General features: G+C 40.0%; 1 protein-coding gene and 1 pseudogene across 1 annotated transcript in view; one reads left to right on the top strand and one right to left on the bottom strand.

Moving 5' to 3' along the window:
* DCPS (decapping enzyme, scavenger) overlaps window positions 1-27,611 on the top strand; it is a 93,499-nt gene that overhangs the window by 4,946 nt on the left and 60,942 nt on the right. The window lies entirely within an intron of this gene.
* Window positions 323-11,115, bottom strand: LOC143643824 (microcephalin pseudogene; annotated as a pseudogene).

Here is a 27,611-nt window from a genome sequence, read left to right as displayed (position 1 = left end):
GACCTTAATTTTCTTTCTAAAATAAACTATTTCATTGTTATAAACAGGGATAAAAAGCGACGCCAAAAAAAAAAACCTCCTCTATTAAGTATGCCACCTTACATAATAGTCATGTTATTGTGAGAGACTACCGGAACAAGGAAAAGGCATTCACTCTCTTCAGTTATCCATTTACTTATTCTGAATTTATCATTGGGCAATATCAAACACACATTCTTAATAAGGAAGAGAGAAATAACTTTAAATTATGAAAAAGTTGTGATATATTTAAAATATGGATGTACTATTACGTATTCCTCTAACAAAGACATGTGGAAGAGATTCACATATTTTCACTGTATTTTCTGGATAAGTTTTGCCTTTCTTCTGTAGGTTTCCCCTCATGAAAATCATCTGCATAATTTACCTTATAATCATTTTGCATTCCAACTTCAAATGTGTTATCCTCTTTCTGCATACTTTTAACATCAATCAATCCTTTCTTTTCTCTAGTGCTCCCTTTCCAAGGAGTTAAAGTACCATGATGTCCTTTCTTTAGGCATTCTTTCTGATGAAAAAGTTCATCAGTGATACAAGAAGAGTTATGTTCATCTAGGTATGTGTCTTTCCTGAGGATTAGTTTGTCTACAGCATACTGGAGTTCTTGTAGCCAAACTAATGAAGTCATATAACTCAAAGTTTTCTTTCCTTCATAATTTGTAGGTTTCTCAAGACTGGAACTAGTTTTTAGTGTTAAATCGGTTATGTTAACTGATCTGCATTTTTAAACGATACTGGAAAAATCAGACATTTCCAGTGCACTCATTCTTTCACTCTTAGAAAGACTTTTTCTGCAATTAAACTGAACAGAGCTTGAGATAACTGACATTCAGAAAGGAGATTCCTTTCCTTAGATGAACAGGTGAAAATTAATCATCGTATGAGAATTCCTCACAATCTAGAGTCTCTGTGACAGGTTTTGTCATAAACTGTGGCCTGTTTACCAATTTAAAAAGTTTCAGTTTAGGCATGGTAGATTTCGTGCTGCTGTACTTTTTTTTTGAGGATGAATGTAAGCACTCTGACATTCTTTTTACCTTTGCTGAGAAACTTTTTGGAATTGAATTTATCAAAGAGTGCTCTCTTTTTTTTTTTAATTAATTAACGGAAAAAAAGAAATTAACCCAACATTTAGAAATCATACCATTCTACATATGCAATCAGTAATTCTTAACATCATCACATAGATGCATGATCATCGTTTCTTAGTACATTTGCATCGGTTTAGAAGAACTAGCAACACAACAGAAAAAGATATAGAATGTTAATATAGAAAAAAAAATAAAAGTAATAAAATAGTAAAAAAAAAAATTTTAAAAACCTATAGCTCAGATGCAGCTTTATTCAGTGTTTTAACATGATTACTTTACAATTAGGTATTATTGTGCTGTCCATTTTTGAGTTTTTGTATCTAGTCCTGTTGCACAGTCTGTATCCCTTCAGCTTCAATTACCCATTGTCTTACCCTGTTTCTAACTCCTGCTGAACTCTGTTACCAATGACATATTTCAAGTTTATTCTCGAATGTCCGTTCACATCAGTGGGACCATACAGTATTTGTCCTTTAGTTTTTGGCTAGACTCACTCAGCATAATGTTCTCTAGGTCCATTCATGTTATTACATGCTTCATAAGTTTATTCTGCCTTAAAGCTGCATAATATTCCATCGTATGTATATACCACAGTTTGTTTAGCCACTCGTCTGTTGATGGACATTTTGGCTGTTTCCATCTCTTTGCAATTGTAAATAACGCTGCTATAAACATTGGTGTGCAAATGTCCGTTTGTGTCTTTGCCCTTAAGTCCTTTGAGTAGATACTCAGCAATGGTATTGCTGGGTCGTATGGCAATTCTATATTCAGTTTTTTGAGGAACCGCCAAACTGCCTTCCACAGCAGTTGCACCCTTTGACATTCCCACCAACAGTGGATAAGTGTGCCTCTTTCTCCGCATCCTCTGCAGCACTTGTCATTTTCTGTTTTGTTGATAATGGCCATTCTGGTGGGTGTGAGATGATATCTCATTGTGGTTTTGATTTGCATTTCTCTAATGGCCAGGGACATTGAGCATCTCTTCATGTGCCTTTGGGCCATTTGTATTTCCTCTTCTGGTAGGTGTCTGTTCAAGTCTTTTTCCCATTTTGTAATTGGGTTGGCTGTCTTTTTGTTGTTGAGTTGAACAATCTCTTTATAAATTCTGGATACTAGACCTTTATCTGATATGTCATTTCCAAATATTGTTTCCCATTGTGTAGGCTGTCTTTCTACTTTCTTGATGAAGTTCTTTGATGCACAAAAGTGTTTAATTTTGAGGAGCTCCCATTTATTTATTTCCTTCTTCAGTGTTCTTGCTTTAGGTTTAAGGTCCATAAAACCGCCTCCAGTTGTAAGATTCATAAGATATGTCCCAACATTTTCCTCTAACTGTTTTATGGTCTTAGACCTAATATTTAGATCTTTGATCCATTTTGAGTTAACCTTTGTATAGGGTGTGAGACATGGGTCTTCTTTCATTCTTTTGCATATGGATATCCAGTTCTCTAGGCACCACTTATTGAAGAGACTGTTCTGTCCCAGGTGAGTTGGCTTGACTGCCTTATCAAAGATCAAATGTCCATAGATGAGAGGGTCTATATCTGAGCACTCTATTCGATTCCATTGGTCGATATATCTATCTTTATGCCAGTACCATGCTGTTTTGACCACTGTGGCGTCATAATATGCCTTAAAGTCAGGCAGCGCGAGACCTCCAGCTTCGTTTTTTTTTCCTCAAGATGTTTTTAGCAATTTGGGGCACCCTGCCCTTCCAGATACATTTGCTTATTGGTTTTTCTATTTCTGAAAAATAAGTTGTTGGGATTTTTTTTTTTTTTTGATGTTTTTTTTATTAATTAAAAAAAGAATTAACAAAACAATTAGAAATCATTCCAATCTACATGTACAATCAGTAATTCTTAATAACATCACATAGTTGCATATTCATCATTTCTTAGTACATTTGCATCGATTTAGAAAAAGAAATAAAAAGACAACAGAATAAGAATTAAAACAATAATAGAAAGAAAAAAAACAAAAAAAACAAAAACAAAAAACCTATACCTCACATGCAGCTTCATTCAGTGTTTTAACATAATTGCATTACAATTGGGTAGTATTGTGCTGTCCATTTCTGAGTTTTTATATCCAGTCCCGTTGTACAGTCTGTATCCCTTCAGCTCCAATTATCCCTTCTCTTTTTTTTTTTTTTTTAATTAACGGAAAAAAAGAAATTAACCCAACATTTAGAGATCATACCATTCTACACATGCAATCATTAATTCTTAACATCATCACATAGATGCATGATCATCCTTTCTTAGTACATTTGCATTGGTTTAGAAGAACTAGCAACATAACCGAAAAAGATATAGAATGTTAATATAGAGAAAAAAAATAAAAGTAATAATAGTAAAATCAACACAAAACAAAACAAAAACCTATAGCTCAGATGCAGCTTCATTCAGTGTTTTAACATGATTACTTTACAATTAGGTATTATTGTGCTGTCCATTTTTGAGTTTTTGTATCTAGTCCTGTTGCACAGTCTGTATCCCTTCAGCTTCAATTACCCATTGTCTTACCCTGTTTCTAACTCCTGCTGAACTCTGTTACCAATGACATATTTCAAGTTTATTCTCGAATGTCCGTTCACATCAGTGGGACCATACAGTATTTGTCCTTTAGTTTTTGGCTGGATTCACTCAGCATAATATTCTCTAGGTCCATCCATGTTATTACATGGTTCATAAGTTTATCTTGTCTTAAAGCTGCATAATATTCCATCGTATGTATATACCACAGTTTGTTTAGCCACTCTTCTGTTGATGGAGATTTTGGCTGTTTCCATCTCTTTGCAATTGTAAATAATGCTGCTATAAACATTGGTGTGCAAATGTCCGTTTGTGTCTTTGCCCTTAAGTCCTTTGAGTAGATACCTAGCAATGGTATTGCTGGGTCGTATGGCAGTTCTATATTCAGCTTTTTGAGGAACCACCAAACTGCCTTCCACAGTGGTTGCACCCTTTGACATTCCCACCAACAGTGGATAAGTGTGCCTCTTTCTCCGCATCCTCTGCAGCACTTGTCATTTTCTGTTTTGTTGATAATGGCCATTCTGGTGGGTGTGAGATGATATCTCATTGTGGTTTTGATTTGCATTTCTCTAATGGCCAGGGACATTGAGCATCTCTTCATGTGCCTCTTGGCCATCCGTATTTCCTCTTCTGAGAGGTGTCTGTTCAAGTCTTTTTCCCATTTTGTAATTGGGTTGGCTGTCTTTTTGTTGTTGAGATGAACAATCTCTTTATAAATTCTGGATACTAGACCTTTATCTGATATATCATTTCCAAATATTGTCTCCCATTGTGAAGGCTGTCTTTCTACTTTCTTGATGAAGTTCTTTGATGCACAAAAGTGTTTAATTTTGAGGAGTTCCCATTTATTTATTTCCTTCTTCAGTGCTCTTGCTTTAGGTTTAAGGTCCATAAAACCGCCTCCAGTTGTAAGATCCATAAGATATCTCCCAACATTTTCCTCTAACTGTTTTATGGTCTTAGACCTAATGTTTAGATCTTTGATCCATTTTGAGTTAACTTTTGTATAGGGTGTGAGAGATGGGTCTTCTTTCATTCTTTTGCATATGAATATCCAGTTCTCTAGGCACCATTTATTGAAGAGACTGCTCTGTCCCAGGTGAGTTGGCTTGACTGCCTTATCAAAGATCAAATGTCCATAGATGAGAGGGTCTATATCTGAGCACTCTATTCGATTCCATTGGTCGATATATCTATCTTTATGCCAATACCATGCTGTTTTGACCACTGTGGCTTCATAATATGCCTTAAAGTCAGGCAGCGCGAGACCTCCAGCTTCGTTTTTTTTCCTCAAGATGTTTTTAGCAATTCGGGGCACCCTGCCCTTCCAGATAAATTTGCTTATTGGTTTTTCTATTTCTGAAAAATAAGTTGTTGGGATTTTGATTGGTATTGCATTGAATCTGTAAATCAATTTAGGTAGGATTGACATCTTAACTATATTTAGTCTTCCAATCCATGAACACGGTATGCCCTTCCATCTATTTAGGTCTTCTGTGATTTCTTTTAGCAGTTTTTTGTAGTTTTCTTTATATAGGTTTTTTGTCTCTTTAGTTAAATTTATTCCTAGGTATTTTATTCTTTTAGTTGCAATTGTAAATGGGATTCGTTTCTTGATTTCCCCCTCAGCTTGTTCATTACTAGTGTATAGAAATGCTACAGATTTTTGAATGTTGATCTTGTAACCTGCTACTTTGCTGTACTCATTTATTAGCTCTAGTAGTTTTGTTGTGGATTTTTCCGGGTTTTCGACGTATAGTATCATATCGTCTGCAAACAGTGATAGTTTTACTTCTTCCTTTCCAATTTTGATGCCTTGTATTTCTTTTTCTTGTCTAATTGCTCTGGCTAGAACCTCCAACACAATGTTGAATAATAGTGGTGATAGTGGACATCCTTGTCTTGTTCCTGATCTTAGGGGGAACGTTTTCAATTTTTCCCCATTGAGGATGATATTAGCTGTGGGTTTTTCATATATTCCCTCTATCATTTTAAGGAAGTTCCCTTGTATTCCTATCTTTTGAAGTGTTTTCAACAGGAAAGGATGTTGAATCTTGTCAAATGTCTTCTCTGCATCAATTGAGATGATCATGTGATTTTTCTGCTTTGATTTGTTGATATGGTATATTACATTAATTGATTTTCTTATGTTGAACCATCCTTGCATACCTGGGATGAATCCTACTTGGTCATGATGTATAATTCTTTTAATGTGTTGTTGGATACGATTTGCTAGAATTTTATTGAGGATTTTTGCATCTGTATTCATTAGAGAGATTGGTCTGTAGTTTTCTTTTTTTGTAATATCTTTGCCTGGTTTTGGTATGAGGGTGATGTTGGCTTCATAGAATGAATTAGGTAGTTTTCCCTCCACTTCGATTTTTTTGAAGAGTTTCAGGAGAGTTGGTACTAATTCTTTCTGGAATGTTTGATAGAATTCACATGTGAAGCCGTCTGGTCCTGGACTTTTCTTTTTAGGAAGCTTTTGAATGACTAATTCAATTTCTTTACTTGTGATTGGTTTGTTGAGGTCATCTATTTCTTCTTGAGTCAAAGTTGGTTGTTCATGTCTTTCTAGGAACCCATCCATTTCATCTAAATTGTTGTATTTATTAGCGTAAAGTTGTTCATAGTATCCTGTTATTGCCTCCTTTATTTCTGTGAGGTCAGTAGTTATGTCTCCTCTTCCATTTCTGATCTTATTTATTTGCATCCTCTCTCTTCTTCTTTTTGTCAATCTTGCTAAGGGCCCATCAATCTTATTGATTTTCTCATAGAACCAACTTCTGGTCTTATTGATTTTCTCTATTTTCATGTTTTCAATTTCATTTATTTCTGCTCTAATCTTTGTTATTTCTTTCCTTTTGCTTGCTTTGGGATTAGTTTGCTGTTCTTTCTCCAGTTCTTCCAAGTGGACAGTTAATTCCTGCATTTTTGCCTTTTCTTCTTTTCTGATATAGGCATTTAGGGCAATAAATTTCCCTCTTCGCACTGCCTTTGCTGCGTCCCATAAGTTTTGATATGTTGTGTTTTCATTTTCATTCGCCTCGAGGTATTTACTAATTTCTCTTGCAATTTCTTCTTTGACCCACTCGTTGTTTAAGAGTGTGTTGTTGAGCCTTCACGTATTTGTGAATTTTCTGGCACTCCGCCTATTATTGATTTCCAACTTCATTCCTTTATGATCCGAGAAAGTGTTGTGTATGATTTCAATCTTTTTAAATTTGTTAAGACTTGCTTTGTGACCCAGCATATGGTCTAGCTTTGAGAATGATCCGTGAGCACTTGAGAAAGAGGTGTATCCTGCTGTTGTGGGATGTAATGTCCTATAAATGTCTGTTAAGTCTAGCTCATTTATAGTAATATTCAGATTCTCTATTTCTTTTTTTTTTTTTTTTTTTTTAAATTTTTTTTATTAATCAAAAAAAGAAAAGAAATTAACACAACATTTAGAGATCATTCCATTCTACAAATGCACTCAGTAATTCTTAGTATCATCACATAGGTGTATGATCATCATTTCTTAGTACATTTGCATCGATTTAGGAAAAGAACTAGCAAAACAGCAGAAAAAGATATAGAATGTTAATATAGAGAAGAGAATTAAAATAATAATACTAATAAAATATATATATATATATATAAAGGAAAAAGAAAAAAAACAAAAAGAAAAGATACAAACACACAAACAAACAAACAAACAAAAAACCGTATTTCAGGTGCAGCTTCATTCAGTGTTCCAACCTAGTTACATTACACTTAGGTATTATTGTGCTGTCCATTTTTGAGTTTTTGTATCTAGTCCTGTTGCACAGTCTGTATCCCTTCAGCTCCAATTACCCATTATCTTACCCTGTTTCTAACTCCTGCTGGTCTCTGTTACCAATGATATATTCCAAGCTGATTCTCGAATGTCGGTTCACATCAGTGGGACCTTACAGTATTTGTCCTTTAGTTTTGGGCTAGACTCACTCAGCATAATGTTCTCTAGGTCCATCCATGTTACTACATGCTTCATAAGTTTAGTCTGTCTTAAAGCTGCATAATATTCCATCGTAGGTATACGCCACAGTTTGTTTAGCCACTCGTCTGTTGATGAACATTTTGGCTGTTTCCATCTCTTTGCAATTGTAGATAATGCTGCTATAAACACTGGTGTGCAAATGTCCGTCTGTGTCTTTGCCCTTAAGTCCCTTGAGTAGATACCTAGCAGTGGTATTGCTGGGTCGTAAGCCATTCTGCCATTCTATGTCTTTTGATTGGGAAATTCAGTCCATTAACTTTTAGTATTATTACTGTTTGGATAATATTTTCCTCTACCATTTTGGCTTTTGTATTATATATATCATATCTGATTTTCTTTCTTTCTACACTCTACTCCATACCTCTCTCTTCTGTCTTTTCGTATCTGACTCTAGTGCTCCCTTTAGTATTTCTTGCAGAGCTGGTCTCTTGGTCACAAATTCTCTCAGTGACTTTTTGTCTATACATGTTTTAATTTCTCCTTCATTTTTGAAGGACAATTTTGCTGGATATAGGAGTCTTGGTTGGCAGTTTTTCTCTTTTAGTAATTTAAATATATCATCCCACTGTCTTCTAGCTTCCATGGTTTCTGCTGAGAAATCTACACATAGTCTTATTGGGTTTCCCTTGTATGTGACAGATTGTTTTTCTCTTGCTGCTTTCAAGATCCTCTCTTTCTCTTTGACCTCTGACATTCTAACTAGTAAGTGTCTTGGGGAACGCCTATTTGGGTCTATTCTCTTTGGGGTGCGCTGCACTTCTTGGATCTGCAAATTTAGGTCTTTCATAAGAGTTGGGAAATTTTCAGTGATAATTTCTTCCATTAGTTTTTCTCCTCCTTTTCCCTTCTCTTCTCCTTCTGGGACACCCACAACACGTATATTTGTGCGCTTCATATTGTCATTCAGTTCCCTGATCCCCTGCTCAAGTTTTTCCATTCTTTACCCTATAGTTTCTGTTTCTTTTTGGAATTCAGATGTTCCATCCTCCAGTTCACTAATTCTATCTTCTGTCTCTTTAAATCTATCATTGTAGGTATCCATTGTTTTTTCCATCTTTTCTACTTTATCCTTCACTTCCATAAGTTCTGTGATTTGTTTTTTCAGTTTTTCTATTTCTTCTTTATGTTCAGCCCATGTCTTCTTCATGTCCTCCCTCAATTTATCGATTTCGTTTTTGAAGAGGTTTTCCATTTCTTCTGCACTAGTTGTCTCAGCTCCTGTATCTCATTTGAACTATTGGTTTGTTCCTTTGACTGGGCCATATTTTCAGTTTTCTGAGCGTGATCCGTTATCTTCTGCTGGCGTCTGGGCATTTAATCAGATTTCCCTGGGTGTTGGACCCAACAGGTTGAAAGATTTTTCTGTGAAATCTCTGGGTTCTGTTTTTCTTATCCTGTCTAGTAGGTGGTGCTCGTGACACTCGTTTGTCTGCGGGTCCCACCAGTAAAAGGTGCTGTGGGTCCTTTAACTTTGGAAAACTCTCGCCGTGGGGAAAGTTCGCCAGCCGAAGCGGCTTGGAAGAGTGCCAGCCCGCCCGGGGGTCCGAACGTGGGGAGGGTCGCCGGCCGCCGCAGTCCGGGAGAGCACCCGTCCGAATTTCCTAGTCGGCCCGGGGCACCAGGCGTGGCGGGACGGCACCAGCCGCCGCGACCCGGGAGAGTGCACCGTTCCCAGCCAGACCGGGGAGTCACGTGTTTGGAAGGGACTCCCCCGGTCACCGTTCTCCGTGGCCTGGGGATTTCCGATCCAATTCTCTTCGTTGGTCCGGGGGTCGCGCGTGGTCGGGGCGCCAGCCGCCGCGGCTTGAGGGGACCGCCTGCCCAATTCTGCCAGCTGGCCCTGGAAGGAGGAGGGGAGGGACTCCGGCCGCTTGCCGCCCCGCCCGGGGAAGCCCGCGCCCCTCGGCGATCTCACTGGAGCGGTTTCTCCCAGCCAGTCACCCGTTTCAGGATGGGGTACGCTGTCTTTTTGATCTCTGTCGTGGCTCCGGGAGCTGTTCTGTATCGTTTCTACTCCCCTAGTAGCTGTTCTGGAGGAGGAAAGGTGAGGATGGCACGGCTGTCGAGGACGGTGGCGGAGGAGCTGGTGAAGGCGGAAGAGGGCACGGTGGTGGTTGGAGAGCCGCTGGAGTAGGAGGAGAAAGGGAAGGATAAGATGGCGGATGGAGCGCCGCCGGAGCAGAAGGGGAAAGAGAAGGGCAAGATGGCGGCGGGAGCGCCGCCGGCAGAGAAACACGAAGAGGAGGGCTAGATGGCGGCAGGAGCGCCGGCGGAGAAAGGGGAAGAGGAAGGCTAGATGGCGGCATGAGTGCCGGCGGAGAAGGGGGAAGAGGAGGGCTAGATGGCGGCGGGAGCCCCGCCAGTGGAGAAAGAAAGCAAAGAGTGGTCTTTTGTGTAGCTAAAGTAGAAGACAAACTGTATTTCTCATGAAATATCTCCTTAGATGTTCTTCAGATTGTTTTTTATCAGGGATGACCACTTCACTTATAATATCTGTTTGCCAATTTATTTTTTCCTTTGAGAAATTATTCACGGATTTCTGAGGACTTGGCTTGTTGAGGTAATTGCAAGATGTTGATGAATAAATACTATTTGTTTTCAGGAAAGGTGAAAAAATACAAATATTTTTAATTTATTTAATGAATCCTCCCCATTTCGTTTCCTGGTTTCAAATCCAGAGTTTGCACAAAGATCTTCAAAAGATGAATGTAAATCATCAGCAAAGGATTCGTCTAAACTAGAAGTATCATGTGATATGGTCACAGGTGCTTTGTGCAGAGAACTAGCTAGATTATCATGAACCTTTTCAATCATTTGGGAAGATGTAAAGGAAAGACTTTCCCTTTTTCCTTCATCTCCTGTAATCTCTTTTCCATTGCAGTGTGATGACTATTCATTTTATTTGTAGGACTATACAGTAATGAACCATTAGACTCAAACAAGAGACCATGAAATCATTATCTAGAGTTGTTTTTTGCTTTTTTTTTTTTCTTTAGCCCTTTTCTCAAAATTTTTTTCAAGTCCTTTATCATTTTCTTGTGTTTTGGGAATAAAGTCTTTGAGTTGCATACATTTATGTTTTTTTTTTAATTAGGCATGGTGATTGTTCATTAATATTAGTTGAAGGGAATAACGATTCATTAGCGTGTACTTCAGCTGTTGTGCATTTTTCAACCCAGAGCACTGAAACAAGTTTTACCCCTTTCTTCTTCTGTGCTTTGTTCCAAGTGCTCTGGTATCCATCTTTGAATACAGCATGAGTTCCTTGCTTGTTAAAAGTTTTTGAAACCTTTGCCCCCAAATCTGTAAGTTGGTTTGTAAGTGTTTTTGAATAATATTCTATTCCACTGGATAACCACACTTCAACATATGCCACTATATCTTTCAGGATACAGCTCCCTGGGGCCCTGGGAACTGCCATAAGGGGACAGGGCACAAGCCTACCTCACTGGGTGGGATTTGGGACTAGGCTTCTTACCTGGGGTGTTTATCTAAGATCACACAGCCAGTAGTTGGCAGAAAAACTAAGCTCTTTCAGTAGACTAAGGTCCTGCTCACCACATAGCTGTGGACCAAGCCTTGTGCCAGATGCCGCAAAGATCAATTACATTTGCAAAGAAACTCCCTTTTTGGTGGAGGAGATGTATAGTGTGGCCAGGGGATGGTCTTGAGAAGGAACTTGTGGGTTAACAGCAGATTGGTTTTGAACGCAAGTCATTTCAAATTTATTTTAAAAAAGAAAGAACATTCCAGGCATGGCAGGAGCGTCTTTTCTTTGGATGATTTAGAGTTTGTAGACAGCTTTTTTTGAAGCATGGGGGATGTGAGTGTAGACCTTAAAGGTTCCTTCCCAACCAGGAGATTCTGGGATCCGTTTTGTGGCACATGGCAGTTTGTTGTATCCTTCTGTTTTGTTATTTGCCCTCCAGCCTTTAAGAACAAAGCTCAGCTTCACAGATACCAAGCCACAGTCTTTTGGTAGATATAGTCTTCTCTGTCCCTTCAAGAAAGAGTGCTATTGTTGTCCTTTGGAAATATACGTGAACACTTGATGTGAGACAAGCAATCCTTTCACGCCTGAAAGCAAAACATCCTGGTCTTCCTTTGAAAGAAAGCCAGATGGATTGGTTTGACTTGACAGAAATGGACATCTGTATTTACTTTCTCCACACTGACATTTAAGCAAATGTATTCCTCAACACAAGGTTGGGTGAAGCATGATAGAAGGCACTGTAGCCAAACATGATTTGGGGCGGCACCCGAACTGTGGGCCCCAGGGCCATGTTTTTGCTGTCACCCCTTTCCCCTGCCTTCCCCAGTCCCTCCCTCCACGTACCCTCCCTGCCGTCAGCCATGATTCAAAGGATTCTGCTCTATAGAGCAACCCTGTAGAATTCATGGCCCTCCCTTTTTATTTATTTTTCTTTTTTTGCAGTGCTTCTCTGTATTGCATGCAAGTGGTTGCTGGCCACAGCTGTCTCTTATTCTTTTTAATATTTTATTCCAAGATAAGCACCGAAAGAAACAGGCTCGCCACTCAAAATCCAAAATCTCTCTCTCGCCCTTCCCCTGATCTCCCCCCTCCCACTGGAAGTCTCTTCTTGTCCAGGCTCATTGGCTTCTTAGCATTAAGTGGTTAGCATAGACATAGTACATGATAACTCATTCTCCTTAACTCAAACCATGCGTCTGATTTGGAAGTCACAGTAAATGGCTTCAGGGCTCTGTTCCAGTCTCTTTCTTCATCTTTAACTATATACTCTCTTCCTAGAGGATATTCACAGGGTTGACAGGCCCTTCCTTCCTTCCTTCCTTCCTTCCTTCCTTCCTTCCCTTCCCCTCCCTCCGCCCCCTCCCCATCCCTTCCCTTCCCCATCCCTCCCCTTCCCACTCCCCCTCTCCCTCTCCCTCCCCTTACCCCTCCTTCCCTCCCTCCCCTTCCTTCCCACCTTCCCCTTACCCCTCTCTCCCCTTTCCCCTCCTTCCCTCCTCTGTTCTATTCATTGAAGCAAAATTTTTTCATGTTTATTGACCATTTTTGTTTTACTTTAATTAAAATGTCTGCTCATACCATCTCCCTTATTTTTCTATTGGAATATTTGTTAAATTCTCCCATAATTGCATTCTTGTGAATTTTTCTTAGTTTACTGTTTTTTTTTCTTTCATTAACTTTATTTTGAAATAACTTAAAACAGTTAGCAAAAATAATACAAAACCCATACAGAGATCTTCAGAATATCCCCCACAAGCTACCCAGATTCACCAATTTTACCATTTTGCTACATTTGCCATTTCTTTTCCTCCTCCCTCTCTCCCCCACTTCATTTTTCTTTCTTTTTCTTTTTCTTTCTTTCTATCATCTATCTATCTATCTATCATCTATCTATCTGTATTTCTATCTCTCTATCTTCTAAACATCAAGAGTAGATTGTGTACTTCATGATCCTTGAGCCCAGATACTTCCATTACCAGTTACTAAGAATAAGGATATTCATTTATAACCACCTGTTCTAGTTCACTAGCTACTAGAATGCAATATACCAGGAACAGAGCAGCTTATAAAAGGGGGAATTTGTTAAGTTGCAAGCTTACATATTCTAAGGCCGTGAAAAATGTCCAAATTAAAGCAAGTCTATAGAGATGTCCAATCTAAGGCATCCGGGGAAAAGATACCTTGGTTCAGGAAGGTCGATGACCTTTCTCCCTGAACTGGAAAGGCATATGGCAAACATGGCGGCTTCTGCTAGCCTTCTCTCCAGGTTTCTTGTATCATGAAGCTACCCAGGGGGTGTTTTCCTTCTTTATCTCCAAAGGTCTCTTGCTGTGCTGCAGGCTCTGTAAGTCTTTCCAAAAATGGTTGCCTCTTAAAGGACTCCAGTAAGCAATCTCACCTTGACTGAATGGAGACACACCTCCATGGAAATATCTAATCAAAAGTTACCACGCACAATTGGGTGGACCACATCTCCATGGATAATTTAAAAACTCCCACCTGGTAATACTGGATGAGGATTAAAGGACATGGCTTTTCTCAGGTCCACAAATTCAAACCAGCATATCACCTTAAGTATAGTTACTAAGTTTAATAAATTTAATATTGACATTAATGCTTACAGTCTATTATTATCCAGTTTTTTTTCATGTCACAATCATGTCTTTTTTTTTTTTTTACAATAATAACCACCTTAAATTAATGGCTTTTCCAGTAATAAAATTTAAGCTGAGTCAGAGAGAAGGACTTTTAAAAAATAATTTTAAAAGAATGTATTGTGCTTTCACTGTATGTATGGATTCTCTCACACTAAATGGTGAGATGCCTTTTTAACTAACAGCTTTATAACCAACACAGGAGCAACCGACAGATTCCCAATAGTAACACAAGTAATATGTAACCAGTTTTGCAAAAATAATAATTGCCCATCAAGTATAATGAGACATAAAACTAAAACTAAAACGTTCTAAGTTTAGATGTTCCATAAACAAAGATAAAATTTTGAGGAGTAATGCCTGATGATAAAGCATATACTTGCTCAAGCTGCTTTTAAAATAAAATTGGCAAATAAGTCTTGGCTTTTAAACAAATGAAAAATAATGTTTTTTTGGAGGCTTTTCTTCTCCATTATTAGATCCAGTCCACATCATGTATTGCATTTAATGATGATTGTCTTAGTTGCTCTTTTTTTTTTTTTTTGAATTGTTGGTACATATATACAACATAAACCTTCCCATCTCAACCCCTTCTAAGCACACTATTAATGACTTTCATGGTCTTGCTCTGCCCATTAAATGGGCACTAATTTAGAAGTGATACTCAAAATGAGAGTGACCGAGATAGTGAGTTTGTTTGAAACCATGCCTTGTAGTTGAAGCACAGGGCAGGAGGGAGGAAGAGAGGAAGGAGACAGAAAGGATCATGGCTGTCTTCTGATACAAATGGCTGTGAAAAGAAAGGTATCACTTGAAGAAATGGCTTCCTAACAATTTTAAATTGTCATCAATAAAAGAGATTTGTGTCGCTTTCAAAGTATTACAGCCTGTGTTCAAAATATATAACCACTTCTTTAAAGATTTTGTTTAAAGGTCTTAATGGTTTGAAATTATATAAGATGGTCTTTTCCAAGTTTAAGATGCCATTAATACCGTACCTAACAAAGCTAGCAAGAACGTAGTGCCATATGCCTCAAAGTTGGTAAGAATTATTTTCATGCCAGCCAAAATATGGACATATATAGATTTTGGAAAAATGGGTTGTGCTTTTGCTATACCTCTTTATCTCTTTTGTTTTCCATGGCACGAAGTTCCCTTCTTTTGTCTTACCAGACAGACTTTTTTTGTGTCCATAGAGTAAATCTTTTAGGCTCTGTCAGCCACATAAGGTCTCTGTTGGACATTCTTTTTTTTTCTTTTATTTTTTTAAGCAACCTCTTTAAAAGTGAAGGAAAAAACAATCACTCTGCAGTCCATGGGTCAGATTAGGTTTGCTGGCCATAGTTTGTTCTAGATTTTTGCCAATCAAAAGCGCTTGCTGTCTGTGGACCAGCACCTACCTCCTGGGAGCATGTTAGAAATGCAGAATCTCAAGTCCTACTCTAGACAAGGAGAACCAGAATCTGCATTTTAGCAAAATCCCCAGGTGATTTATAATGTGCGTTACATTTGAGAAGCACCAACTGTGTTCCCGTGATCCCTGCATTCATTCCTCCATTCCTGGCCTCTCCGGGAACTCCAAACTCAGGTTGAAATCCATACCTACTTGGCTTCCTCATTCAGAGGTCTCAGGTACCTCAGCTGAACATGGCTCAAATAGAACCCTTGATCACCCACCTACTCTGAGCTCCCACTTTCCCCCAATCCTCCCTATTTTCACCCGTCATCCACCTACTGGCTCAAGCTGAAATTCTATTGGCTCAATCTCCCTAATCAAGCCTGAAACCCTCTCTTTGCTTTCATCTCCACTGCTATCCTCGAGCTGTCTTCAGCAGCTGCTTACTGGTCCTCTGCTTTCTGTCTTTCTCTCCTCCATAGCACATCCAAGGTGACCTTATAAACAAAGAAGCAGATCCCATCAACTCCCCTGGTCAAAACCTTCTAGTAGCTTCCTGTTGTGCTTAGAGTTAAGACCAAACTTCTTGCCAACATCAGTTTCTAAATTATGCAAAGCCCTGCACTGTTTGGCCCCTGATTTTCTGATCTCATGCTTCTCAATTATTCTTCTGCCTGGTGACTTTCTTCCCATATCTTGGACATGTCAGGGTCTTTACACTTACTGTTTTGCTTGCCTGAAATACTCCTTCTTCCAGTCTCCATAGAGAGAGCCTATTTTCATCGGTCACGTCTGGCATTCATCATGAGCTCAAATGTCCTCTTCCTTCCTTAGGGGTCCCATGAAATTGAAATTAGGACCTTGCCACCAGTCCCATTCTGTTAGCCTTACTGTTTGTTTCTACCATGTACCATTTTTCTGTTCCTGCTATTTGCTTGTTCATTTCTTGACAGGCTCCCTCAGTTACAATGTACGCCTCACCAGGATTGGGACCTTGTCTCTTTCACTGGCGAATCTCTAGCACCCATTGCGAAGAATATACTAGATGTTCAGTAAGTCTTTGTTGAATGAATGAAGTGTTTTTAAGACAGGCAAAGCTCAGAAATAGTTGTAGCTTATATTCAATATAGCCTTTTACATTTTCCAGAGCTTTATCATATATTTTGTCATGTGATTAAAAAAATTTTTTGTATTGTGGTCGCATAAACACATACAACTTAACATTGCCTTTTATAACCACTTCCAGGTATACAATTTGGTGTTGTTAAACAATGTTGTGCTGCCATCACCACCATCCATTTCCAAAACTTTTCCATCACATCAAACAGAGACTCTCTATATTGTCATGTGATCTTCACAACCACTCAACAATGTAGGTGGGATGATTTCCATGTTACAGGTGACAAAGCTGGAGCTCAGGTTAAATGACTGGCCCAGGGTTGCACAGTTAGAGTGGAGTCAGAGCAAGGGGAGTCTCCCAAAGTATGTCTGGTTCCAAAGTCTGTGCATTTTCCATCTAAACATAGGGCCTTGTTCCATGTGAATTAACGTTAACATAAATGCAGAATAGAATTTAAAGTAGACATGGGTTCTACTTTTGCAGATTTTTACATTGTGGGAAGAACAAGGGACAGACATAACAAACAAGTAAATATTACAAATTGCTTATAAGAGCTGGGGAGAGGATACACAGAGAGGGCTGTTAATCTCAGCTGGCAACTGAGAATTCAGTCATGAATCTCAGTTGGACTTGTAATACCCACTGGTCAGTGGCCTGGCTGGAACCAGCCCTTCAGCCCATTACTGCTTTACCCGTTGGAGACTCGTCTGGCTGAGCCCTGCCAGTTCTTTACTTGTTTGGACAGAGCCCAGTGCCTTGGCTCTCAGCCCTGGCTGAAGTTTCACCCCAGAAATTCTGCTTTAATTGAATTGTTGTGGGGAAAGCTTTTAAAATCCCATCCTACCATCCACCTCAACCCCAAATGATTCTCATGTGCAGCCAAGTTAGAACCACTGGCCTCACAGTTAAGAATGTAGTCTTTGGAGTCAGGCCGACTTGGGTTTAAATCCCGCCTCTGCCACTGTTCATTAGCTGTGTGACCTGGGAGAAGTTACTTAAGCCCCGTGAGTCACAGTTTCCTTATCTGTAAAATGGTGTGAAAATCAAATGAGTTTTTGTAGTTAAAAGCACTTGGCATGGGTGGGCAACGGTAGCTCAGTGGCAGAGTTCTCACCTGCCCTGCCGAAGACCTGGGTTTGATTCTTGGTGCCTGCCCACGTTTAAAAAAAAAAAACACTTGGCATATGTTGAATAGTAGCTATTATTCTGATGTGTTGTGCCCTCTATTGAGTCCTGGAGTTTGGGGATGAATAAGATACCATCCCTGCCCTCACGGTCTTGTAGGGGGTCTGCAAGTGATTATGAAGTGTGATAAAGTGTTGCAGGTGCAGTGCTAGAAATCAGAAGGGTCTAAAGAGAAGCACTGTAGGAGATGAGTGAGGGTTGAGATGGTTATTTTCATTGATGCTTGCAAGGTTTGCCAGACATGCTTGGGTGAAAGGGCAGTATAGTCAGAGGGAGAAGGTGAGCAAAAGCCTGGAGGTGTCCTCCAGGGACTGCTGGTAGTCCTTTGGTGTAGTGCTTCATGGAAAGTGAGGATAGGGAGAGAAGGGGCTGAGGTTGTCATGGAGGGCCCTGTGTGCCCTGCTGAACTGTCTGGGCATGAGAGCCCTGAAAGGATTTTGAACAAGGAATTGACATGGTCAGCTTTGGTTTTAGACACAGGGTGTAAGATGGATGGGAGCCTGTTCTAACTGGACACAAGTAACCATGTGAGATATTGAGTGATTGGAAACCTGCATTGAGGTGGTAGCAGTGGGCATAAAGAGGGGGTATGCCAGTTTGAATCTACTGTATACCCCAGAAAAGCCTTTAAAAAGTAAAAGTTCTTTACTTCTCATTCACTATTGCTGGGTGGGAGCTTTTTGATTATTTCCATGGAGATGTGACCCAATTGTGGGTGGTAACATTTGATTAGATGGTTTCTGTGGAGATGTTCTCCATCTGTTCAAGGTGGGTTTGTTTACTGGAATCCTTTAAGAGGGAACCATTTTGGAGAGAGCCACCACAGCCCACATAGCCAGAGAGACCTTTGGAGATAAAGAAGAAAAACATCCCCAGGGGAAGTTTCATGGAAAAAGGAGCCAGGAGAGAAAACTAGCAGAGGTCCCCATGTGCCTTCCCAGCTGAGAGAAAAACCTCGAACTTCATCGGCCCTTTCTTTGAACTTAAGGTATTTTTCTTTGGATGTTTTGGGTTGAACATTTTCACAGCCTTAGAACTGTAAACTTGTAACTTAATAAATTGCCTTTTTAAAAGTCGTTCCATTCCTGGTGTATTGCATTCTATCAGCTTTAACAAACCAGAACCTAGTAGGTTCTACCTACCAGGCTTTATGGAACGAGACTAACAGTGTTTGTCCCCTGCCTACATGTAGAAGACAGAGATTCTTGAAGGCAGGAGTAATATCAAGTCCATTTCTAATCCCCATATTAGGTGTTTGTGGTGGACTGAATTGTGTACCCCAGTCTGGACATGTTCTTGGTCCGCATTCTGCTGGGTGAGGACCCATTGTAAGTAAGATCTCTCAAGGCCTTGCTTTAGTTAAGGTGTGGCCCTGTTGAATCAGGTTGGGCTTTAATCCAAATGACTGGAGTCCTTTATAAGCAGAGTGAGTGAAAGACAGAGAGAGAAGTCAGACATCATAGAACCTGGAAGAGAAAGGAGACACCACCACCATGTGCATTGCCATGTGAAGAAAAGCCAGGGAACCCTAAAGTTTGCTGCCCAGCCAGAAGATGCTGACCCTGGGAGGAAGCCGACCTTGTAGGCTCTGAAACTGTGAGCCAATAAATATCTCTGTTAAGCCAACGCATTGTATGGTATTTGTTTTAGCAGCCAAGAAACCAAAACTGCTTAAAAATAATGGACCCACAAGCTGGACCCACCACTGTCTGTAGGTGCTTTTCCTGTGGACCAAGCATGTTGCAGCCACAGGGTGGCAGCACGTCCACAGTGTTCCTGCGTCCTCATTTCCTTGGCCTCTGGAACTTGTAGCCAGACTTCTCAGCCCCCTCCCCTCATTAGTCATGGAATCACGAACTCTAAATGCCTCCTGGAGGGACTTGAAGGCACTACACCTGAAGCTTCTGTCCTCTGTGCCCCTTGTACAGTCATGACTTTGCGTTTTTCTGCTGTCTGTGGCTGCTTCTCCAGAGCTCCTCCTCAGCATACTGCTTGGTTAGGGGATGCCCCCTCATTTTTTGGCTGGCCACTCTCCTTCTGGACTCAGCAGAAACCATCTGCTTTACAAGATGTTTTGGTTTCCTAGGGCTGGGTGGCTTAACACAACAGAAATTTATGTCTTAAGAGTTCAGGAGGCCAGAAGTTGAAAAGCTAGGTGTGAGTAGGCCAGGCTCCCTCTGAAGTCTGCAGGGAAGAATCTGTTCCTTGCCTCTCTCCTGGCTTCTGGTGGTGGCCGGCAGCCCTTGATGTCCCTTGGGTTGTGGCATAACTCAGTCTGTCCCTCTGCTCTCACCTGGCCTTCTCTCTCTGTGTCTCTTCTGTCCTTCTCATGAGGACTCCAGTCTTATTGCATTAAGGGCCCACCCTGCTCCAGTATGACCTCATTTTAGCTTGCCTCATTTTATCTGTAGTGACCATATTTCCAAATATCAAGGGCACTTTTTGAAGTGCTAGGGATTAGGACTTCAACAAATCTTTTTGGAGGGATACATTTCAACCCGTCACACCTGATTTCTTCTGGTATTTGTCCAGTCATTGGCAAATTTCTTCTTTTCTTCAAGTCTGACAATTTTGCAGTCTCTTTATTGATTCTTCTGAATTCCCTCCCAGCTGCCCATCAGAGGCTGCTCCTCTGGGCTCCATATAGCCCCCTGCTCCAATGACATGATGGAAAGTGCATGGACTTCCAAGTTAGTCTTGCCTGGGCCATCTCAGTGCTGACACTTCCCCGTGATGTGACCTTAGGCAATGTGTGCTGTTTCTGGGCTTTAGTACAGTCATTGTAGAAGCTAAGACCAGCCTAGAGTTAGGCAGAGCTGGGTCAGCATCCTGGCTTTACCATTTACTCACTGCTGAGATAGGGGCGAGTTTCTGTATTTATTCATTTAGCAGATAGGAAATGCCAGGTCCTGTCCTAAATGCTAGATGTGCGTTAGTGAGTAAAACAGGCATTGACCCTGTCTTTGGACTTCATGTCCTTGTGGCGAAGGCAGACAACAAGAAGACAGATGACTAAATTTGGGCTGTGAACAGGGGATGGGGGCTGCTTAGGCCAGTGGCCTAGGAAGGCTGTCTGCAGACATGACACTTGGGCAAAATCTGAACTAGCTGTGTGAAGAGGTAGTAAGGCGTGTGGGGAGGATGTTCTGGATGAGAGAGCCTCATGTGTTGTGGAGCAGCAGGAAAGAGGAACAGAAATCAGAAGTCATTTTTTGGGGAGCATAGTGGGAGCGAGAGGATGGTGGGTCAGGGGTATGGTACAGATGAGTTTGGGGAAGTGGCTTTAATTTTTTTCTTTGTTGAATTAGATTAGTAAGTGAACATACCTCAAAGGATGGTTGTGGAAAAAATGAAATAAGGAAGTGCTTTCCAACATCTTTTAGCATCTGCTCATAGTAAGAGAGGCATTTCATATTGTGACCTCATACCCATCAATAAAAAATGCATAACTATAAGTGAAATAATGTTTACCCTTACTTCAGGTGTCTCATTCTGGTATCTTCAATTTAATTCCAATCTTGTCTATTTCTTTTTTGTTGTTTTTTTAATGTCTGTGTTAACTTCCTAGATATATTTAATGACAATTATCATGGGTTATCATCCATTGAGATAAGATATATAAAGCTCATGGCACAGTAGCCAGCTGCAATGCATATTCAGTAGAGGCTAGTTATTATATTACTGTTTTTCCACCTTTAAAATTATGTGACATATTCATTAGGGAAATGCAAATCAAAACCAGTGAGGTACCACCTTACCTCACACCCACTAGAGTGGCTGTTATTAAAAACATGAAAAATAACAAGTGCTGACAAAGATGTGGAGAAGTGGGAACTGTCATCCCTTTTTTGGTGAGAATAAAAAGTGGTATAGCTCCTGTAGAAAATAGTTCAGTGGTTCCTCAAAAAGTTAAACATAGGACTATCACATGACCCCACAATCCCACCTCTAGGTATATACCCCATTTGAAAACAGGGACTCAAACATTGTACACCAATGTCCATAGCAGCATTATTCATAGTAGCCAAAAGGTGGAAGCCAACCCAATTGTCCGTCAACAGATGAATGGATAAACCAAATGAATGGATAAACCAAGTGAATAAACTAAAATATACAGTGGGACATCACTCAGCCTTCAAAAGGAGTGAAGTTCCCAGACAGGCTGCTATGGGTGAACTGTGAAGACATCTGTTGAGCAAAATAAGTCAGATACAAAGGGGCAGATATTCTACGATTCCACTTACATGAAATAGCTAAAATATGCAAATTCAGAGACAGAAAGTAGAGTGCAGGTTGCCAGTAGTGAGGGACAAGGGGATTGGGAAATTAGAGATGTAGAGTTTCTGTTTGAGGTGATCAGAAAGTTGTGATAGTGGGCGATGGTGAGGATACTGCAGCACTGTGAATGTGATTCATCCTACTGAATGGTATGCTTGGGAGGGGTTGAGATGGGAAAGTTTATGTTGTTTATATGTTCCCCCAGTTTAAAAAATAAAGAGCAACTAAAAAGATGATGATAGTTAAATGAATCCATGATTCTGGACTGGAGCTACCAATGGAAGAGGACAGGCCCAATAAGGACATTATTGGGACACATGGAAAAGCTGGCATTTAGACTGTAATCTTTATATCAATGTTAAATTGTGTGAATGTGATAACTGTATATAAGGTGGTTATATAAGTCATTATCTTTGTTATCAGAAAACACTCAAGAAAGTATTGTGTGTTCAAGGAGTGCGATGTATACAACCTACCATCAAATGTTTAGAAAACAGATAGATAGCCAGCCAGCCAGCCACCAGATAGATGGGTAGATATCTATATAGAGACTGATACCATGTATATGGCAAAAAGTTAAAAGCTGTAGATCTGGGTATCTGGGTGGAGGATATGTTGGAGTTCTCAGTGTGGGTTTTTGTACTATTTTTGAAACTGTCCCGAAAGCTTGAAATTATTTCAAAACAAAAAGTTCAAAAAAAATAGCAGTTATAGATGACTTACAAATATCTATTGATGTTTATCACAGCCACAAGTCTATTTTAGTGGAGACAGACTTATTTATTCTTTCTTGTGTTCCTGGTCATCTCTGCTTTCTATTTGGGAGTCTGGATTTGTGTGTGTGTATGTGTGTGTGTGTTTAATATCCTTAAGGTGGAAATAAAAGAGAAAATAAGGGGTGGGCCACAGTGGCTCAGTGGCAGACTTCTCGCCTGCCATGCCGGAGACCCGGGTTTGATTCCCGGTGCCTGCCCATGCAAAAAAAAATAAGGAGAAAAAGTAAGATACATTCATGTATATATACATATTAAATGAATAATTATGTAACATATGGAAAAGTGCATGGCCATGCGAGTAGTTATCCTTTTCTCCCCCTTGTTGCCTTGTGGCAAACTTGAGAGACTCACGGGCTTGATGGCTGGCATCTTAGTGCTTTCTCTGGCCCCTGGTCATTGATCCTGCTACGCAGACTCTCTCATCTGGGACCTGTCAATGGGGCCCTTTCATTGAACTCTCTGTGTTCTCTTACCTGGGAAGAAAGGGGTGGGAGGAGTATGGAGGAGGGTGTGATTCAGAAATCCAGACTGTGTCTAAAAAGACTGATTGTTTTCCACCACCATAAAGAAGAGGGTGTGGGGGGTGGAGTCTCAGGTTCTGGAGGAGATGGGTGACTCTCTGTGAGTGAGGCCAGGGCAGGGAGGAGAGGGATAGGATTCTGGGAATTGCATCATCCTTTGGTTGCATAGAGCTCCCAGTACTTTAGCTGCAGGCCAGGGTTTTCCTCCCTGGGCTCTTTGCAGAAGAAACTCTGGAAAGGAGGGGTGAGACAACTTATTTAGGAGGAGCATTTTAAGTTTCCCTGGCAGTGTTGTTCATAATAGAAAAAACTAGAAACAGTATGAATTCAGATAACAGTGGAATGGATAAATAAATTGAGGGGGTTGCCTACAGTGTCCTCCTTCTCTATGACAGTGAAAATGAAGGACCTACATTCCCCCACATCAACAAGGATGAGCCTCACAATCTAAGCAAGAAATGGAAGGCACAGCATACACACGGTGAATCCAATGATAGGAAGTTAAAAAACAAGCAGAACCAAACAACATATTGTTTAAGGATGCATGCATATATAATAAAACTACAAAGCAAAAAAGAAATGATTAGCCCGAAATTCAGGTAAATGGTTGTCCCTGGTGGGGTGGGAGCAGACAGGGCATCAGAAGTTGTGATAATGTTTATTTCTCAGATTTTGTGTTTGGTGCATGGGTGTGCTTAACTTTCTTTCATACTCATTCATAGTACAGTATATTACCCAATTAAAAGTTTAGAAAAATGGGTAGGTCCTTAGAAGAACTGAGTCTGTTCATCCATGAAGTCATAGGGCTCTACCCTCGTTCTCACTTTTGGTGTTTAGTTGTCGTTGCTGAAAGTGAAAGTGTTCAGTTTAGGCCTCTGTCGGTTGATGGGCCCACCTCCTCTTCGCTGAGGTATGGGAGTGGTCAGACCACTTCCTCTGTAGTAGATGTGGGGAGCTCTCTGTTTTGCAGGACCCACTCCGAGATGACGCCAGCCCCAGCAGAATAGAGCAGTGTCGATGGTCCTCTCACAACTGAAAGTAAAGACCAAGTACCAGGCTTCCCAGCCCTGCTCAAGCACAGCCTGACACGGGTTCTCACCCGGCCCCCTGGGGCCCCGTGTCAACCCTCCCATTGCAGCTGAAGGACAAAAGTCACCTGAACAATGACCAACAGGGGTGCTTTGTGTGGGTAATGATATCCTCTTCTTGTGTGAGAGCCATATCGCTGGGGACTGTTCCAGGGATGTCAGTGAATTCCTCTGTGACTCAGTTTCTCTGAGTGAGAAGTGAGGAATCAAACAGCTGGTTCCCCTACATCATGAAGTTTTCTATATCAACCGAGATATCATTATTTAGTAAAGTGACTCTTTTATTTTATTTTATTTTTTTAAATACCAAGAAACATATAACAAACGCAAAACATTCCTATTTTGATCATTCGTTCTACATATATAATCAGTAATTCACAGTATCATCACATAGTTGCATATTCATCATCATGATCATTTCTTGGAACATTTGCATCTATTCAGAAAAAGAAATAAAACGAAAACAGGAAAAAAATTTATACATACCATACCCCTTACCCTTTCCTTGTAAAGTGACTCTTAACTAGAACTATTTGTCGAAATTGCTTAAGGAGCTGTGTTTTCAAATAGAAACTGTATTTACTGAGTAAGAATCTCTGGCATAGGGCTCGGAGGTTTGTCAAATTAAAACCGTCACATAGTAAAACAACCAAATGCCACAGAAGGCTAGAATGGGAAAAAGCAGGCTGTTGTCACTCTGCCCCACCCTGGTCCTGCTTTCCAGGAGCATCACTGTCAAGGGCATTTCTGGGTTTGATCCTTCTGGTTATTATCTCTAGACGCTTAACTGAATACTGTGTTTATGCAACTCTTTCTTCATTGTCGGATTGAGATTATCTATTGGTTCCCCACTGTGGAAGGTGGAAGGACTAGCTCCTTCTTACTTCCTCAGCCTCTCTCTCCTCCCCTCTCAGTTTCTGATGGTTTTCTTGTACTTTTAGCTTTTTAATTGATTGCCTTTGGAATCCTAAATCCCATCTACTCTAGGTTTTTCACCATGTTAGGTGAGTATCGGTGCCTCCCCCTCTCCACCCCCCTCTTCTGTCCTTTACCGTCTCTCACCTTCTTTCAGCTGTACTTTCATGGCACTTTGTCAGTGTGTTCTGTAAGCATGGCTATAATGAAGTCGTTTATGATTTGTCTACAAGTTGATTCCAAGGTGGAAACCTGTAAACAGTATTTACCCTGCCATGGCCATGTTAATATTTGCTGCAGACTTGAGCAGAGTGCCAGGATTATAGAGTTCCTTCTCTTCCTGCCCGGAGCATAACCCTAATCCCTGTGCTGCTTTTGGTATTTGGGCCAAAGGCATTCTCTTTTTTTTATCTTCTCACAATTCCTATAAACCATGATGCTTTTTAAAATATATATATGTATTTTTAAATTTTTTATGCTTTATTTTTTAGAGCAATTTTAGGTTTACAGGAAAATTACACGGAAAATATAAAGTTCCCTTATAGCATTTCCTCACCCTCATATAGTCTGCTCTGTAACATCTGTCATGAGTGTGGTACATTTGTTACAAGTGGTGAACAAGTATTGATACGTTATTAATTAAAAGCCACAGTTTAATTAAAGGTACACTCTTGTGTTACACTGTTCTGTGGATTTTGACAAAGCATAATGTCATGTACCCATCATTACAGTATCACACAGAATAGTTTCACTGCCCTAAAAGTTTCCTGGACGCCACCATTTCATCCCTACCCCTGGTAACCACTGATCTTTTCCTGTCTCTGTAGTTCTACTTTTTCCAGAACATAAAGTTGGAGTCATACAGTAGGTAGCCTTTTCAGACTGGTTGCTTTCACTTAGCAATACACATTTAGGTTTCCTTTGTGTCTTCCCATGGTGTTGTGATAGCTCTTTTTATCACTGAATAATATTCTATTGTATGGATATACCACAGATTGTTTATCCAGTCACTTCTTGAAGGACATCTTGGTTGCTTCCTTTTTGGTAGGTATGAATAAAGCTGCTGTAAGCATTCTTGGACAGGTTTTTTGTGGACATTAGCTTTCATCTCATTTGGGTAAATACCTAGAAATACAGTTACCGGTCCTGTGGTAAGACTATGTTTAGCTTTGTAAGTAACTGCCAGATTGTCTTCCAAAGCAGCTAGACTCTTTTGCATTCCCTCCAGCAATGAATAAGAATCCCCATTGCTCCACATCCTTGTCAGTATTTGGTGTTATCAGTGTTTTTATCTTTAGCCATTCTAAATAGGTGTGTATTGGTATCTCGTTTTAATTTGCAATACCCTAATGACACATGATATTTAGCATTTTTTTTACATGCTTGTTTGCCATCCTTGTATCTTCCTTGGTGAGGTGTCTGTTCATACCTTTTGCCCATTTTTTTAGTTGGATTGTTTTCTTATTGTGGAGTTTTAAGAGTTCTTTGTCTATTTTGGATATAAGTCCTTTCTGATAGATCTGTTTTATAAATATTTTCTACCAGTCTGTGGTTTCTCTTTTCATTAACTTAAGAGTATCTCTTGCAGCATGCTGCTTTTAGCTTGTTTCATATTCAAACCATTATTTTATTAACTTTTAGTTTTTCATGGAGTTTCTAGCTGTTTCTTTTTTCACTGTGGTTAAACAAAGAATAATGTGCCTGTACTATGTTCTTGAAATTATCTAGCTGCTTAGTTTGACAGTCCATAACATGGTATTTCTTTCCTTCCTGAAAATATTTTTTCCAGAATTCTCTTTTCCTGTTACTCCAAAGAAGTGATTTGTTAGGCATGCTGTAAAGCTGTTGACCGCAGACTTCCTTTCACAGCTTTCTTCGATTAGATCTTCTGTTTTCTGGATTCTGTCTTTTCTATCTTGTTTTACTCTTTTGTGTAGCTGAGGTATATTCTTAAGTACTTCCTCAGAAGTGTAGGAGATAAAATTTGAATCCTTTATTTTGCCCTGACTTTTTAAAATACATTTTTATTGTAACAGATAACATATATACAAAAAAAGCAATAATTGTCAAAGCGTACTTCAACAAGTAGTTACAGAACAGATCCCAGAGTTTGTCATGGGCTGCCATTCCACTACCTCCGAGTTTTCCACAAAACAGTAGAGGCTAGAAGGAATATTAATACAGTGAGCCAGCAGTCATATTCATTTGTTAAACCCTATTTTCTCTGTTATATCTCCTCCTTCTCTAACCCCTCTCCTAATCTATAGGGGTCTTTGGGCAATGCCCATTCTGACATTTTCATGTTGAGAAGGAGTGTCGACACTAAAGAAAATAAGCAGTCAGTAGTCTTGGAGAGGCTGGTCCCTCTGGGTTTCAGGATTTATCTGACCTAGGAACCCTCCAGAAAGTATAAGTTCTAGTAAAGCAAATGTAGTGCATAACACTTTCATAGAGTCTTAGTTCGAACCCTAGATGTTCTTAAGAGTCAACA

The sequence above is a fragment of the Tamandua tetradactyla genome, chromosome 8 (genome assembly GCF_023851605.1).
Source record: "Tamandua tetradactyla isolate mTamTet1 chromosome 8, mTamTet1.pri, whole genome shotgun sequence".
Classification (NCBI taxonomy): Eukaryota; Metazoa; Chordata; class Mammalia; order Pilosa; family Myrmecophagidae; genus Tamandua; species Tamandua tetradactyla.
Note: the sequence above shows the minus strand (reverse complement) of the source record. Positions and strands in the feature narration are given on the sequence as shown.